Here is a 13,504-nt window from a genome sequence, read left to right as displayed (position 1 = left end):
ATAGATCTATTAATATATGTGATCTTTTAGAACATCCACACCTGAGTTCACTTTTAGACTATATTCTGGGAACAAAGAGGTAGAATTTAACTAACCATATTTTTTTTTAATTTCAGAATCTTACGGGGGTACACATGTTTTGTTAACTAACCATGTTAAAATACAGCTGGAAAAAAAAATAAACAGTGTTCTACAACTGAAAAAAACCCATAATTTTAAAAGCATGGTACTCTCTTGAAGAAAAATCAAACAAATTGAATCCTGACACAAATTAAAAGCCAAGAAGTAAATACAAATGCACATAGGAATTTAGTATATGATGAAGATGAGGCAATGGCTGATTATTCCATGGATGGTCTTGTAAGACTGGATAGCCATCTGAGGGAAAAAAATAATTTTCCATACCTCATACTTTATACCAGTAAACATTTCAAAATATCAAAATTTAAATATAAAAATGAAACCATAATAGCACAGAAGAAAACATGCACAAAAACTTTTATAACCTGAAAATGTAAGGCTTTCTAAGTATGAAGAAACAAAGAAGCTACCTAAAAAGATGGATAAATGGAACACAGTTTTTAAAAAATTAAGTCTGTATGACAAAAAACCCACCAAAAGTTATATCAGAACTATCAACAAAATAACAAAGTTAGAAAATAGTTATAATTCTTATTATAAACAATGCACTAATTTTTCTAATATACAAAAAGCACCAACATGTTGACAAGAAAATATCAAAAAATAGAAAATAGAGGCAAAGAATATGAACATACATTTCACAGAATTGTAAACACAAGTGGCTCTTAAATATGTGAAAAGACACTGGCGAAGGAAAAGGAATTAAAATTGTTGCGTTTACCTTCAAGTTTTATCATTACTCACAAATAATGGAAAAGGTAAGTATTTAAGGATGACAATGTCACATACAATATTTGCAATTTCATAATCTTTGATTGGACTTCAGGTGAATTTTTCTTCCATAAGTGTTCAGTGCATGAAGTGGGTTTGTTGAATGACTCCTACTGAACTTAACTGAAAAGAAGAAATGAGAAAACTTCTCCAGGATTGGGAAAGAAGAAATAATTGGATGGGTTAGGTTTTTGTTTATGCTCATTTTTAGGGTTTGTGGGGGGAGAGGTCAACTTTTTAAAAATACACCATTAACACATTCTAAAAAATACAAAACGCGTGATAATAATAATCATTCCTAATCATACCTAAAAGTAGTCATAGTGAATATTTCAATGTAATTTTTTCTATTTCTTCTGTAATTATACATTCTTTTTTTTTTTTTTTTGGAGACAGAGTCTCACTCTGTTGCCCAGGCTAGAGTGAGTGCCGTGGCATCAGCCTAGCTCACAGCAACCTCAAACTCCTGAGCTCAAGCAATCCTCCTGTCTCAGCCTCCCGAGTAGCTGGGACTACAGGCATGCGCCACCATGCCCGGCTAATTTTTTTTTTTTTTTCTATATATATTTTTAGCTGTCCATATAATTTCTTTCTATTTTTAGTAGAGATGGGGTCTCGCTCTTGCTCAGGCTGGTCTCGAACTCCTGAGCTCAAACGATCCGCCCACCTCGGCCTCCCAGAGTGCTAGGATTACAGGCGTGAGCCACCGCGCCCGGCCTGTAATTATACATTCTTTTAGTGTACATGCACACACATCACACATACAATATATACTGCGTATACATATTATCATATTATACATTGTAATGCAGTATAATTTTCTCATCTGCTATTTTCACTGAACATATTATGAGATGAGTTTTAAGCATCTTTGAAGGAAATATAAGGGCATTTTAGTAATATGAAATAGAAGTTCCAAGCTTAATTAGGAGTGGTAAATTGAAGGAGAGAGGTTGATTTGGGGTTTCTTCACAAGAATATATATGTGTCTGTTGGGGAAACCTACATTTTCTATCCTCGTATTTTCTTTCCATGAAGAAAGGGCTTCAGAAATAGCATTTTCAGTTTCTGTCCCATGTGAGGTGGAGCAAGTTACCTGATTGGCAATTTTGAAAACATAATTGGCCGTGTGTAGCTCTGTTCCTTTAGAGCTTTCTCTGCCTCCCTGCAGGAATCATTCATTCTCTTTCCTCTCCCACTTGCAGTAAGTTACTTGTAGCAGTGGGTAAAACTTGTACCTACCCAGGTTGCCTATGCCTGAGCAGATAAGTTTAATTCTAGAGCAAAGCACTGGGAAGCACATCAAAACTACAACTTCTAATCCAACTTTTATCACTAAAGTGCTGCTTTGATCTTGAAGTGTCTGCCTCTTCTCGTTGGAATTGAACTTGCAAGGTGAAGAAAATTTTAGTATGTGTTGACTTTCTGAAACTCCATCTGTTAACTACATGTTTCCAATCCACAAAGCAATTTTACATCCATTATCTTATTTGATTTTCACAATAATCCTTAATGTAGGAGGGAAGATATTAACATTTATTGAGTGAATGCCTACTGTTTGTCAGAAATGTGCCAAGAGATTTACATTTTTATCTTAATTAATCCTCATAAATTTAAAAAATGGAATTTACCCTTATTTTATTTTTTTTTATTTTTTTAAAAAAAAGACATTTATTCAGCGTCATGATCAGACTATTACATTTAGCAATCAACAGCATGGGTGCAAAAAAAAAAAAAAAAACTACATTAAAACCCTTTGTTGGAATGCTTTACACTTTCCACAAACAGAAAATAAAATAACCTGTTATACAATTAGTCACAAATACAGTCCTCGAGGTTTTTTTGCCCATACACATGAGTATTGTCTAAAACATGTCTTCTTTGTAGCAGCTAGGCCCTGCCAACACTGTGCTTGGCTGAGTTCACAAATCTGTTGTAACCTGTAGCTTCCCTGTCACTTCTCTGGCTCTCCTCTCCTGCTAAGCTTTGTTTCCTGGGAATAATTAAAACCTTCTGCCACTGCCATAGCTACTGCTGCTACTGGAACCACCATAGCCACCTTGGTTTCGTGGTTTAGCAAAATATTGGCCTTCACCACCACAGGGGCCAGAGCTTCCGCCTCCAAAATTTCCTCCCTTCATGGGTCCAAAATTTGTAGACTGATTGTTGTAATGGCCAAAATCATTGTAGCTTCCACCACCTCCAAAATTGCTTCCATCATTACCAAATCCATTGTACCCATCCCCACTGCCACCATATCTGCCACCACCATGGCTGCCACCAAAGCCACCTCGACCACTAAAGTTTCCTCCACGGCCAAAGTTGTCATTCCCACCAAAACCACCTCCACGACCACCACCAAAGTTTCCAGAACCACTTCGACCTCTTTGGCTGGATGAAGCACTGGCCATCTCTTGCTTCAACAGGGCTTGCCTTACTTCACAGTTGTGGCCATTCACAATATGGTATTTCTGAATGACAATCTTATCCACAGAATCATGGTCATCAAAGGTTACAAAAGCAAAGCCCCTCTTCTTGCCACTGCCTCTGTCAGTCATGATTTCAATCACTTCAATTTTCCCATACTGTTCAAAATAGTCTCTTAGGTGATGTTCTTCAGTATCTTCTTTAATGCCACCAACAAAGATTTTTTTCACAGTTAAGTGGGCACCTGGTCTCCGAGAATCTTCTCTAGAGACAGCTCTCTGGTTCCACAACTCTTCCATCCACCTTGTGTGGCCGTGCATTCATTGCTACATCCACCTCCTCCACTGTGGCATATGTGACAAACCCAAAACCCCCTGGAGCGCTTCGTGTTTGGATCTCTCATTACCACACAGTCCATGAGAGTTCCCCATTGCTCAAAATGGCTCCTCAGACTCTCATCGGTCCTTTCAAAGCTCAACCATCCGATGAATAGCTTCCGCAGCTGTTCAGGTTCTTTAGGAGATTCTGACTTAGACATGACGGCAATGGGAAGAGAGACTTCAAAGATACTTCCTCGGCAGCATCCACGGGCAGAAAGTACCCTTATTTTAAATATCAGGGAATGGAGTATCAGAGAAGCAAAATGATTTACCTATGATATACAAGGGATAAACTGCAAGACTCAAGTCTAAATAACTGTAAAAATCTGGTAGTTTACAGGGGCCTTGTCACTACTAAAGCAGCGGGATCTTTGACAAGCCATTTGCTTACTCTCATCTACAATTCTCTTATCCATTAAATAAAAGTTCTACAAAAATTATCTTGGAAGTTGTTGTAACCCTAATATTCTATCCATGTGTGAGACCCAAAGTTCAACCTTAAAAAGAACAAATGTTGCTGTTTCCCAGAGAACAAAGACTGTATTTATTGTACAGTTATATAGAAGAATTAGAATTGAACACATAGGTAGAGGAACCTATATCTTTGAACATAACACGGTTCTCGTATGTCCACAAGTCTACAAGCCCAGAAACTCCTGAGGATAGAAAGATAGAAGATGTTAACCCATAAAATCAGAACATTTAGCAGGAATTGCTAGCACAGATTTTGTTTGTGTTCCAAAAGAAGTTATGATTGAGAGCTAGTAAACACTAAGCAGAACTAAGACTGAATAGGAAAATAATATTTGCCTAAGGAAAGTAAAAAAGATATCTCTACCTTTCAGCTTTTCTCTCTCCTTTGTGCCTCTCATACACACACATACACACACACACACACACACACAAATAGCATTTTGCCAAAAACACACATCAGTCAGAAACATTAAAAAATGGAAAAAAAATTAACAGATTCCAGTCATTTTTTCCACATCTGACAATGCCCTAGCAACAGGTGACAATAAGGGAATTCTGCAATGATATGCATCTTGTTACATCTTTGCTGACCCAAATCTTTCACAGTCAAAAAGAAAGGAGGTAATGTCCCCCATTAACAGAAAAAAAAAAAAAAAGCTTTCAAAATTGCTTAGGGTTACCATTATTATGGTATATAGCATTTTTTAGATGTAGCTTTAAGATCCAACATGACAGTAGAACATACATTTCAAAAAATATTCTATTTAGTGGTCTGAGTTTTGAGAAGTAAGTCTTAAAATTAACTTGGGCAATTTGCAATATACCTTTGAAACCATATTTTCTCTTTAAAACCATAATGCTCTAGAAAAAATAACCACAAAAAATCTGCATTAAGTTCATCATTACCCACATCCAGAGGTATATAAATGTTTGTGTATTGGACACCGATTGTAGCCAAGTCATTTCAAAAAGTATCAGCAAAGGAGGGTTTCTTGCTAGGTAAGGACCAACAATATAGGCCATAGTCTCTGGGGGGGGGGGGCAGAGACTCAATGTATTATAATTTTCAGGTAAGAATATTAAATGTATCTTAAAATTATTAAGCTAGCACTTTTAGAACCAACTGAACAATTAAGTGGGGGTGGACTATCTAGTAATTTTATTGATATACAAATGATCATCATTTAGTTCAGCAGAACTTTGTAGTCCATACTCTGGCTTTCCACTCTCTATTGAAAAATCTCGCCTCAACACCAGTTATCTAGCATGAATATCGAAAGTCTCTTACTCCAGCAGCTTCACAGTTATGTAGCCAGAATTGAAAATAGTCCCTTACATTTTTAGTCTTCAACCTTCAAAGCACTTTTACATAAATATTACCTAGAATTACAGAATATATGAACAAAACATGACATTAGGTTTAATCTTCTCAAATTCCCTTATTTGACAAAGCATTTAATTCAATAAATACCATGTGTGTATTTCCTATACAGGTTCTACGCTGTGGATAGGGAGTGAAACAAAATGTATGCAGATGCTGTCTGCATGGGACTTAACAACTTGTCCAAGTTCATCTAGTTTATAGGTGTTAGATCCAGGAATTGCAACCAGGATCCCTTACTCATGAGATCTCTTCATTATTTAGCGTGCTCTTCTACTCCTATCTGGTCCTTGCTATATTCTGAAAGTTTGTGTCCCCCCAGAATCCATGTTGAAATCTAATAATCACTACAATAGTATGAAGAGGTGGGGCCTTTAGAAGGTGATTTGATCATGAGGGCAGAGACTGCATAAATGAGATTAGTGGTCTCATAAAGAAGCCTTGAGGGAGCTTATTTGTCCTTTCCACCATAAGAGGATGCAATGAGAAGGCACCAGCTATGAAACAGAAAGTGAGACCTCACCAAACACTGAATCTTATAGAACCTTGTCTTCCCAGCCTCCAGAAATGTGAGACATAAATTTCTATTGTTTACAAGCCACCTGGCCTGAAATATTTTGATATAGCAACCTGAATGAACACAGATAGTTCTCTAAAACACATAGCTACTATTTTTACTCTACAGATAAGGAAATGGAAGCCTAAAAATTTATATAAGCATTTGACAAAATTCAACATACTTTCATGATAAAACTCTCAACATGTTAGATATAGAAAGAATGTGCCTCAACACAATAAAGATGGCCAGATATAACAAACCCATAGCTAACATATAGTCAACAGTAATAAGTGGAAAGCTTCTCCTCTAAGATCAGGAACAAGAGAAGGCCACCCACTCTTGCCGCTTCTATTGAGCATAATACTGGAAGTCCTAGCCAGACCAATTGAGCAAGAGAAAGAAATAAAGGCATTCAAATTGCAAAGAAAGAAGATAAATTGTCCCTGTTTATGGACAACATGATCTTTTATATGGAAAGCTTGAGAGCCTCAACCAAGAAACTGTTAGAACTAATGAATTCAGTATAATTGCAGAATACAAAATCAACATAAAAAATAAGTAGCATTTCTATATGCTAACAGAGAACTATCTGAAAAAAATCATCAAAACAATCCCATTTATAATAGCTACAAAAAATAAATGCTCAGGAATAAGTTTAACCAAGGAAGTGAAGGATCTGCAAGGAACTAAAAAACATTAATGAAAGAATTAAAAAACACACACACAAATAAATGGAAAGATATCTCATATTCATGGATTGAAGGATATTGTCAAAACATCCATACTACCCAAAGGAATCTCTAGATTCAATGCAATCCTTATCAAAATTTCAATGATATTTTTTTCACAGAAATAGAAAAAAATATCTGAAAATTCATATGGAACTAGAATAGATCCCAAATAACCAAAGCAATCTTGACCAAAAAGAAAAAATCTGGTGGCATCACACTACCTGACCTTAAAATATACTACAAAGCTATTGCAATCAAAACAGCATAAACAGTACTGGAATAAAAATAGACCCATAGACCAAAGGAACAGAATAGAGAGTCCAAACACATTTACAGTCAATTGATTTTCAACAAAGGTGCCAAGAACACACAATGGGGAAAAGACAATCTCTTCAATAAATTGTGTTGGGATAACTAGATAACCATATGAACAAGAATGAAATTGGACCCATATCTCACAACAGATACAAAAATCAACTCAAAATGAATTAAAGACTTAAACATAAGACCTGAAATTAAAACTACTAGAAGAAAATACATGGGAAAAACTCCACGACATTGGTCTGGGCAATGATTTTTTTTTATATGTCCCTAAAAGCACAGCAACACAAGTAAAAATAGACAAATGGAACTGCATTAAACTAAAAAGCTCCTGCACAAAAAAGGAATCAATATAGTAAAGAGATGAACTACAGCAGTATTGGATAGGATGTGGAGAAAGGGAGCCCTTAAACATTGTTGGTGGGAATATATAATTGGTAGAGACATTATAGAAAACAGTATGAAAATTCTTCAAAAACTTAAAAATAGAACTACCATGTGATCCAGCAATTCCACTTCTGGGTATATATCCAAAGGAAACGAAATCAGTATGTCAAACAGATATCTGTATTCTGATGTTCATTGCAGCACTATTCACAATAGCTAAGACATGGAAGCAACCTACATGTTCAGTCACTGATGAACAAATAAAGAAAATGTGGGAGATATACACAATGGAATACTATGCAGCCTTAAAAAAGAAGAAAATCCTGGCATTTGCAACAACATGGATGAAACTGGAGAACATTAAGTCAAGCGAAATATGCCAATCACAAAAAGAAAAATACTGCATGATTTTTTAGATGTGAAATCTAAAAAATTTGAACTCAAAAAAGCAGAGAATAGAATAGTGGTTACCAGGGACTGGGGCTGGGGGACAGGTTGGGGAGATAATGGTCAAAGGGTACAAAATTTCAGCTAGATAGAAGGAAAAAGTTCAAGTGACCTATTGCAAAACATTGTGACTATAATTAAAAACAATGTATTCTTGAAAATTGTTAAGAGTAACTATGAAATGTTCTTACAGTAAAAAATAAGTATGTAAAGTTATGTATATGCTAATTAGCTCAATTTAGCCATTCTATAATGTATACAAATTTCAAAACATTATATTGTACACATTAAATCATACAATTTTTATTTATCAATTAAAATGAATAAATTTTTTAAATGAAAATAGTTTTTTTAAAAAACTAAGACAAAAAAATCAACTAATAAAATAACAAAATATGTGAAACAAGAATTTTTAAGACACTTGACATCAGGCCAAAAGACATGGATTTCTGGGAGATACAAAACAAATGAAGTCAGCCCCACTCTTGCTCCAGCTTCCTATCTATAGGAAGTTTCCAGATAGAGTAGAAAGGGGAAATTGAGGCAGAGCCCAGAAGACTCCCTGAGTTGAAAAGACAGTTTTAAGTCTAGAGACACCAAGGCAGCTAGAGTGTGGTAGAACGAGAGTATATTAGAGAAGAGAAATCAACAGAGAGAAAGAACTTTAAAGAACGCTGGAGTACTCAGCTGAGTATAATTAGCACAAGCATGTGAGGAAATTACGTGAGGCCAAGGGAAACAAGCCGAAAGGACTGGATGTAATAACATTTGATGCTTATATAGAACCAGAAATAATGCCTTTTACCTCCAAGAAAAATGGAAAAAAAATTATGATTCTTGGGGAAGTGACTATTGTACACAGAAGAGTTTTATCTCAGTAGTGAGAAATAATTAACCCTAAACTGAACAGGGTTCCAGTCCCAACTAAAAAATCTTCAAAACAATAGCCAAAAAGACTTTTCAAGTAATTTAATCACATCCCAGACAAAAATCTCAAGAATATTTATAGGAATAGAAAAATACCCAATACCAAAAAAGGTAAAATTCACAATATCCAACATCTAGTAAAATATCACCAGTTATGAGAAGCAGGGTACTATAACCCATAATGAAGAGCAAAGCAATCAATTGAAACCAAAAAACAATCAATTAAAATAAAACCAGAACTTAAACAGATGTTAAAATTAGCAGATGCCATTAAAACATTAATAACTATATTCCACGTGTTCAAAGAGTCAGGTGGAGATATACAAGATATAAAAAAGAATCAAATAAAAATTCTAGAGATGAAAACCATAATTTCAAAGAAAAAAAAAACAAAGCAATAAATGGAATCGTGAGCAGATTTGAAGTTATGGCAATAGAAAATATCCAAAATCAAACAGAAAGAAGAGGATTTTTAACAAAATGAACAGAGCATCATAGAACTCCATCACAACTTCAAGAAATCTAGAATACGTATAATGAAAAGAAAAGCCACAGGCTGGCAGAAAAAATAATTGCAAGAAATATATATATAAGATATATACACATATATATGAAAAGGTAAAAGAGCAGATGATAAGATACTTTTTATTAGACATTAGGAAAATACCAATTAAAATCAGAATGAGATATTACTATATGCTTATTAGAATGGCTAAAATTAAAAAGACTGACCATACACAATGTTGATAAGAATGTGGATGAACTGAAATTCTCATATACTGCTGATAGGAATATAAAATGGCATAACACTTTGAAAACAGCTTAGCCCTTTCTTAAACTATATAGATACACCTATCATTTAATCTAGTCATTCCTACTCAAGAAAAATGAAAACAAATGACCATATAAGGACTTGTACATGAATATTCATAGCAGACTTATTTGTAATAGTTAAAAACTGGAATCAACCCAACAAGAGGCAAATAGATCAACTATGGTATATCTATGCAATGGAATAGCATGGATCAATAAAAAGGAACAAACTTGGTATTGACAGTGATATTGATACGCACTGCAACATGAATGAATATTTAAATGGTTATGTTGAATAGAAGAATCCAGGCAAAAAGGGTATATAGTGTGTAACCCATTTACATAAAATTCTAGAAAATACAAACTAATACAGAGCCGAAATGCATATCAATTGTTGCCTGGGATTAGAGAAGTGGAGAGAGGCAACAGGAAGGAATTTCAAAGGTGATCAATATGTTTATTATCTAGATTGTGACAATAGTTTCATAAGTGTGTACATATGTCAAAACTTATCAAATTAATTTGCAATTTCTGCAATTTATTAAATGTCAGTTAAACTCTAATGAAGGTTTAAAAAAATTCCTTTGGTAGTAAATTCTACCAAAAATTAAAAAAAATAATAATCTATATTTCACACACACTCTTCTGAAGAATACAAAAAGAGAAAACAGTTCCCACTGCCCTAATACCAACATATCCCTAATACCAAAATCTGGTAAGAACTTTACATAAAAGGAAAATCACAGGCCAATATGTCTTATAAACATAGATGCAAACACCTTAAACAAGATAGATATTTACAGGTTGAATTCACCAATATATAAAATATATATCCTTACCAAGAAGGAATGAAAGGTTGACTTAACGTGAAAATCAATGTGTAATTCACCATTTTAACAGAATTTTTAAGATTATCTTCTTGGTCTATGCCCCAAATCATTTCATGAAATCTAAAACCTGTTCATGTCCTTTAGCTCTTGGATTTAAATAAAAATAAAAAATATAAAACCTGTTCCTGATAAAAGCTCTTAGCATACTAGTAGTAGAAGGGAACTATCTAAATATGATAATTTTGTTGGCCACAAAAATTCTACAGTTAGCATCTTAATGGTAAAATACTGAACATTTTTCCCTTTAGTTAAGACACATGATAAGGATATCCATTTTTCTTCTATTCAAAATTATACTTTCACTCGTATACCTATATGGAAATCTGTTACCTTCAAGGAAGCATAGTGGGAAACAACTGGGTGAAGATAAAGGATTTTAAAAAGTGATGTCATTGTGGAAATATACAACTAGCCCAACAGAATGTTTCTTGCTAAATAAAGATAACAAAACTAAAAAAAAAAAATTACACTTTCAATAATGCAAGGAAAATAAAGGTTTAAAATTACAAAAAGAAGAAATTATGATTGTATACATAGAAAATCTAAAAGAACGTACAATTAGGATTAACAAGTAAATTAATAATTAAGCAGAGTGAATTAATGGTCTATGGATACTAAGTTAACATATATACATCTACATACTGATCTAGAGTCAATGCAATCCTAATCAAAATACCAGGATTTTTTGTGTGTGAAAAAGAAATATGATTTTAATTTATATAAATTTATATAAAAATTAACAGGGTTTAAAATAGCCAAGGAAATCTTGAAAAGAACAGGATCTGAGATCTTACACTAGCAAGTTTCAAGACTTAATTTAAGTGATTGTAATTAAGATATTATGATATTAGCAAAAGAATATACAAACACATCAATGAAACAGACTAGAGTCCAGAAACAGATTCACACATAACTGGATACTTGATTTACTTTAAAGGTATCTGTACTTCTCAATACAGGAAGGATAGTCTTTCCAGTGAATAATGTTGGAACAACTGGATATATAAATGGGAAAGAATAAACTATGGCTACTTCATACCATGAATGAAAATTAATTTGATATGAATCCTAGACCAAAATGTTAAATAATAAATCTTCTAGAGGAAAACAGGAAAATACGTTTTCATGACCTTAGCCTAAGCAAAATTTTCTTAAACAAAACACATAAAGCACTAATCATTAAAAAAAAAAAAAAAAAGATTGAGAAAGTGAATTTCATTAAAGTTAAGATATCCTGGCCATCCAAAACATAATTAAAAGTGAAAATGCAAGCCACAGAAAAGAAACTGATAAAAGAGTTCATATCCAGAAAAATGTAAAGAACTCCTACAAATTATTAAGAGACAAACACCCCAATTTTTAATGGGCACAATTCTTAAAATAGGATAGTGTATGTGTATTATTCATTTGATATAAGTATCAATTTTATTTATCAAGGAAGTTGAAGTTAAAATGATGAGATTCTTCCCATAAATCATAATGGCTAAAATTAAAAATTATTTATCATAAGTATTGGTAAAAATATGGGCAACTGAAATTTTCATATGTTGCAAGTTGGAGTGTAAATTAGTAAAACTGCTCTGAAAAACTTCCAGCACTGATTAAAGCTAAACATATGCTACCCTATGACCCAGAAATTCCACTCCTAGGTATATATCCAAGGAAAATTAGTGTATTTGTACACCAAAAGACATGTTAAAGAATTTTCACAAATTCTTTACTTGTTATAACCAAACACTATAAACAAAACTATGAAAAATAAAATGAAAACATAAATTGTGATATATTAAGGCACAGGATACTATATACAAAATTTTTTTTTTAAAACTGCCACTACATGCAACAAGCCAGATACAAAAGAGGTCATAATGCATGATTCTATTTATAGGAAATTCTAGAATGGCAAAATTAATTGATGGTGATAAATGTCAAAACAGTGGTTATCTCTGCAGGGGAGTAAGGATGTTATTGACTGGGAAAATGTCCAAAGGAGCTTTATGTGCTGCTGCAAATGTTCTAACCCTGATGTGAGAGACAGTTAGTTATATGGTGTATACATATCTAAAAAGTCATCAAACTGTATGCTTAAAGTTTAGGACTTTATATGTGTCATGCCTAAATAAAAATAAATAAATAGAAAATGAAAACAATGATTTTTAATAATTTCTTAATAATTTTAGTAATTTTTTAAAAGTTAAAAATTAAGATAGGACCAAGGAGGTTCCATCTCAGTTAAACTAAAATGTGCACTAAATAAAAATCTCTAAAATACTGGCACTAAAAGCAAGCACATGAACTTAAGCCCTGATAGCCTGAGAAGGCAATTTCTCCAGAAGCCAAGTGGAGCTACACAAGCAACAGGAGAATCCCATACCCATTTTCTCACCAAACACTGGATCTAAATACATTTTCCCCTCATCTAAAGGTGACTAAGCAGAAGAATACGAAAAAGAAAATTTAAAAATAGTGTACTAGAAAAAGGGAGCATCACCCAAGAGTTTCAGAGGAAGGACAGTGCAAATTGATTTATTACAGGAAATTGTGGGCAATCCTTTGGGCAGCATCAAAGAAGATATAACTTTCATGAATATCATAAAAAGCCATAAAAGTAGGATAGGATAAATGATTAAACAACAGGATAAGATGAAAATATATGTTTATACTCAACTCAAAAAATAAATTGGATAAGTATGGAAACTTCTAAAATTGTTCATAAAAAATAGTGTAATTATGGGTTTTTATTGGGTAAAGAGGATAGTTGGAGCAAGAGAATGATATATTATAGGGAAGAGTGACAATACTTGGGGACCCCTGAAACCAAAATTTAAAAAACAATTGACAACTATGTAAAATTA

General features: G+C 33.4%; 1 pseudogene; it reads right to left on the bottom strand.

Annotated features, from left to right (window-relative positions):
- Positions 1–2,841: 2,841 nt before the first annotated feature.
- LOC138387331 (heterogeneous nuclear ribonucleoprotein A1-like) lies at positions 2,842–3,877 on the bottom strand (annotated as a pseudogene).
- Positions 3,878–13,504: the final 9,627 nt, after the last annotated feature.

The sequence above is a fragment of the Eulemur rufifrons genome, chromosome 7, assembly GCF_041146395.1.
Source record: "Eulemur rufifrons isolate Redbay chromosome 7, OSU_ERuf_1, whole genome shotgun sequence".
Taxonomy (NCBI): domain Eukaryota; kingdom Metazoa; phylum Chordata; class Mammalia; order Primates; family Lemuridae; genus Eulemur; species Eulemur rufifrons.
The sequence above is the reverse complement of the archived record's forward strand: the minus strand, read 5'-3'. Positions and strand labels throughout refer to the sequence as shown.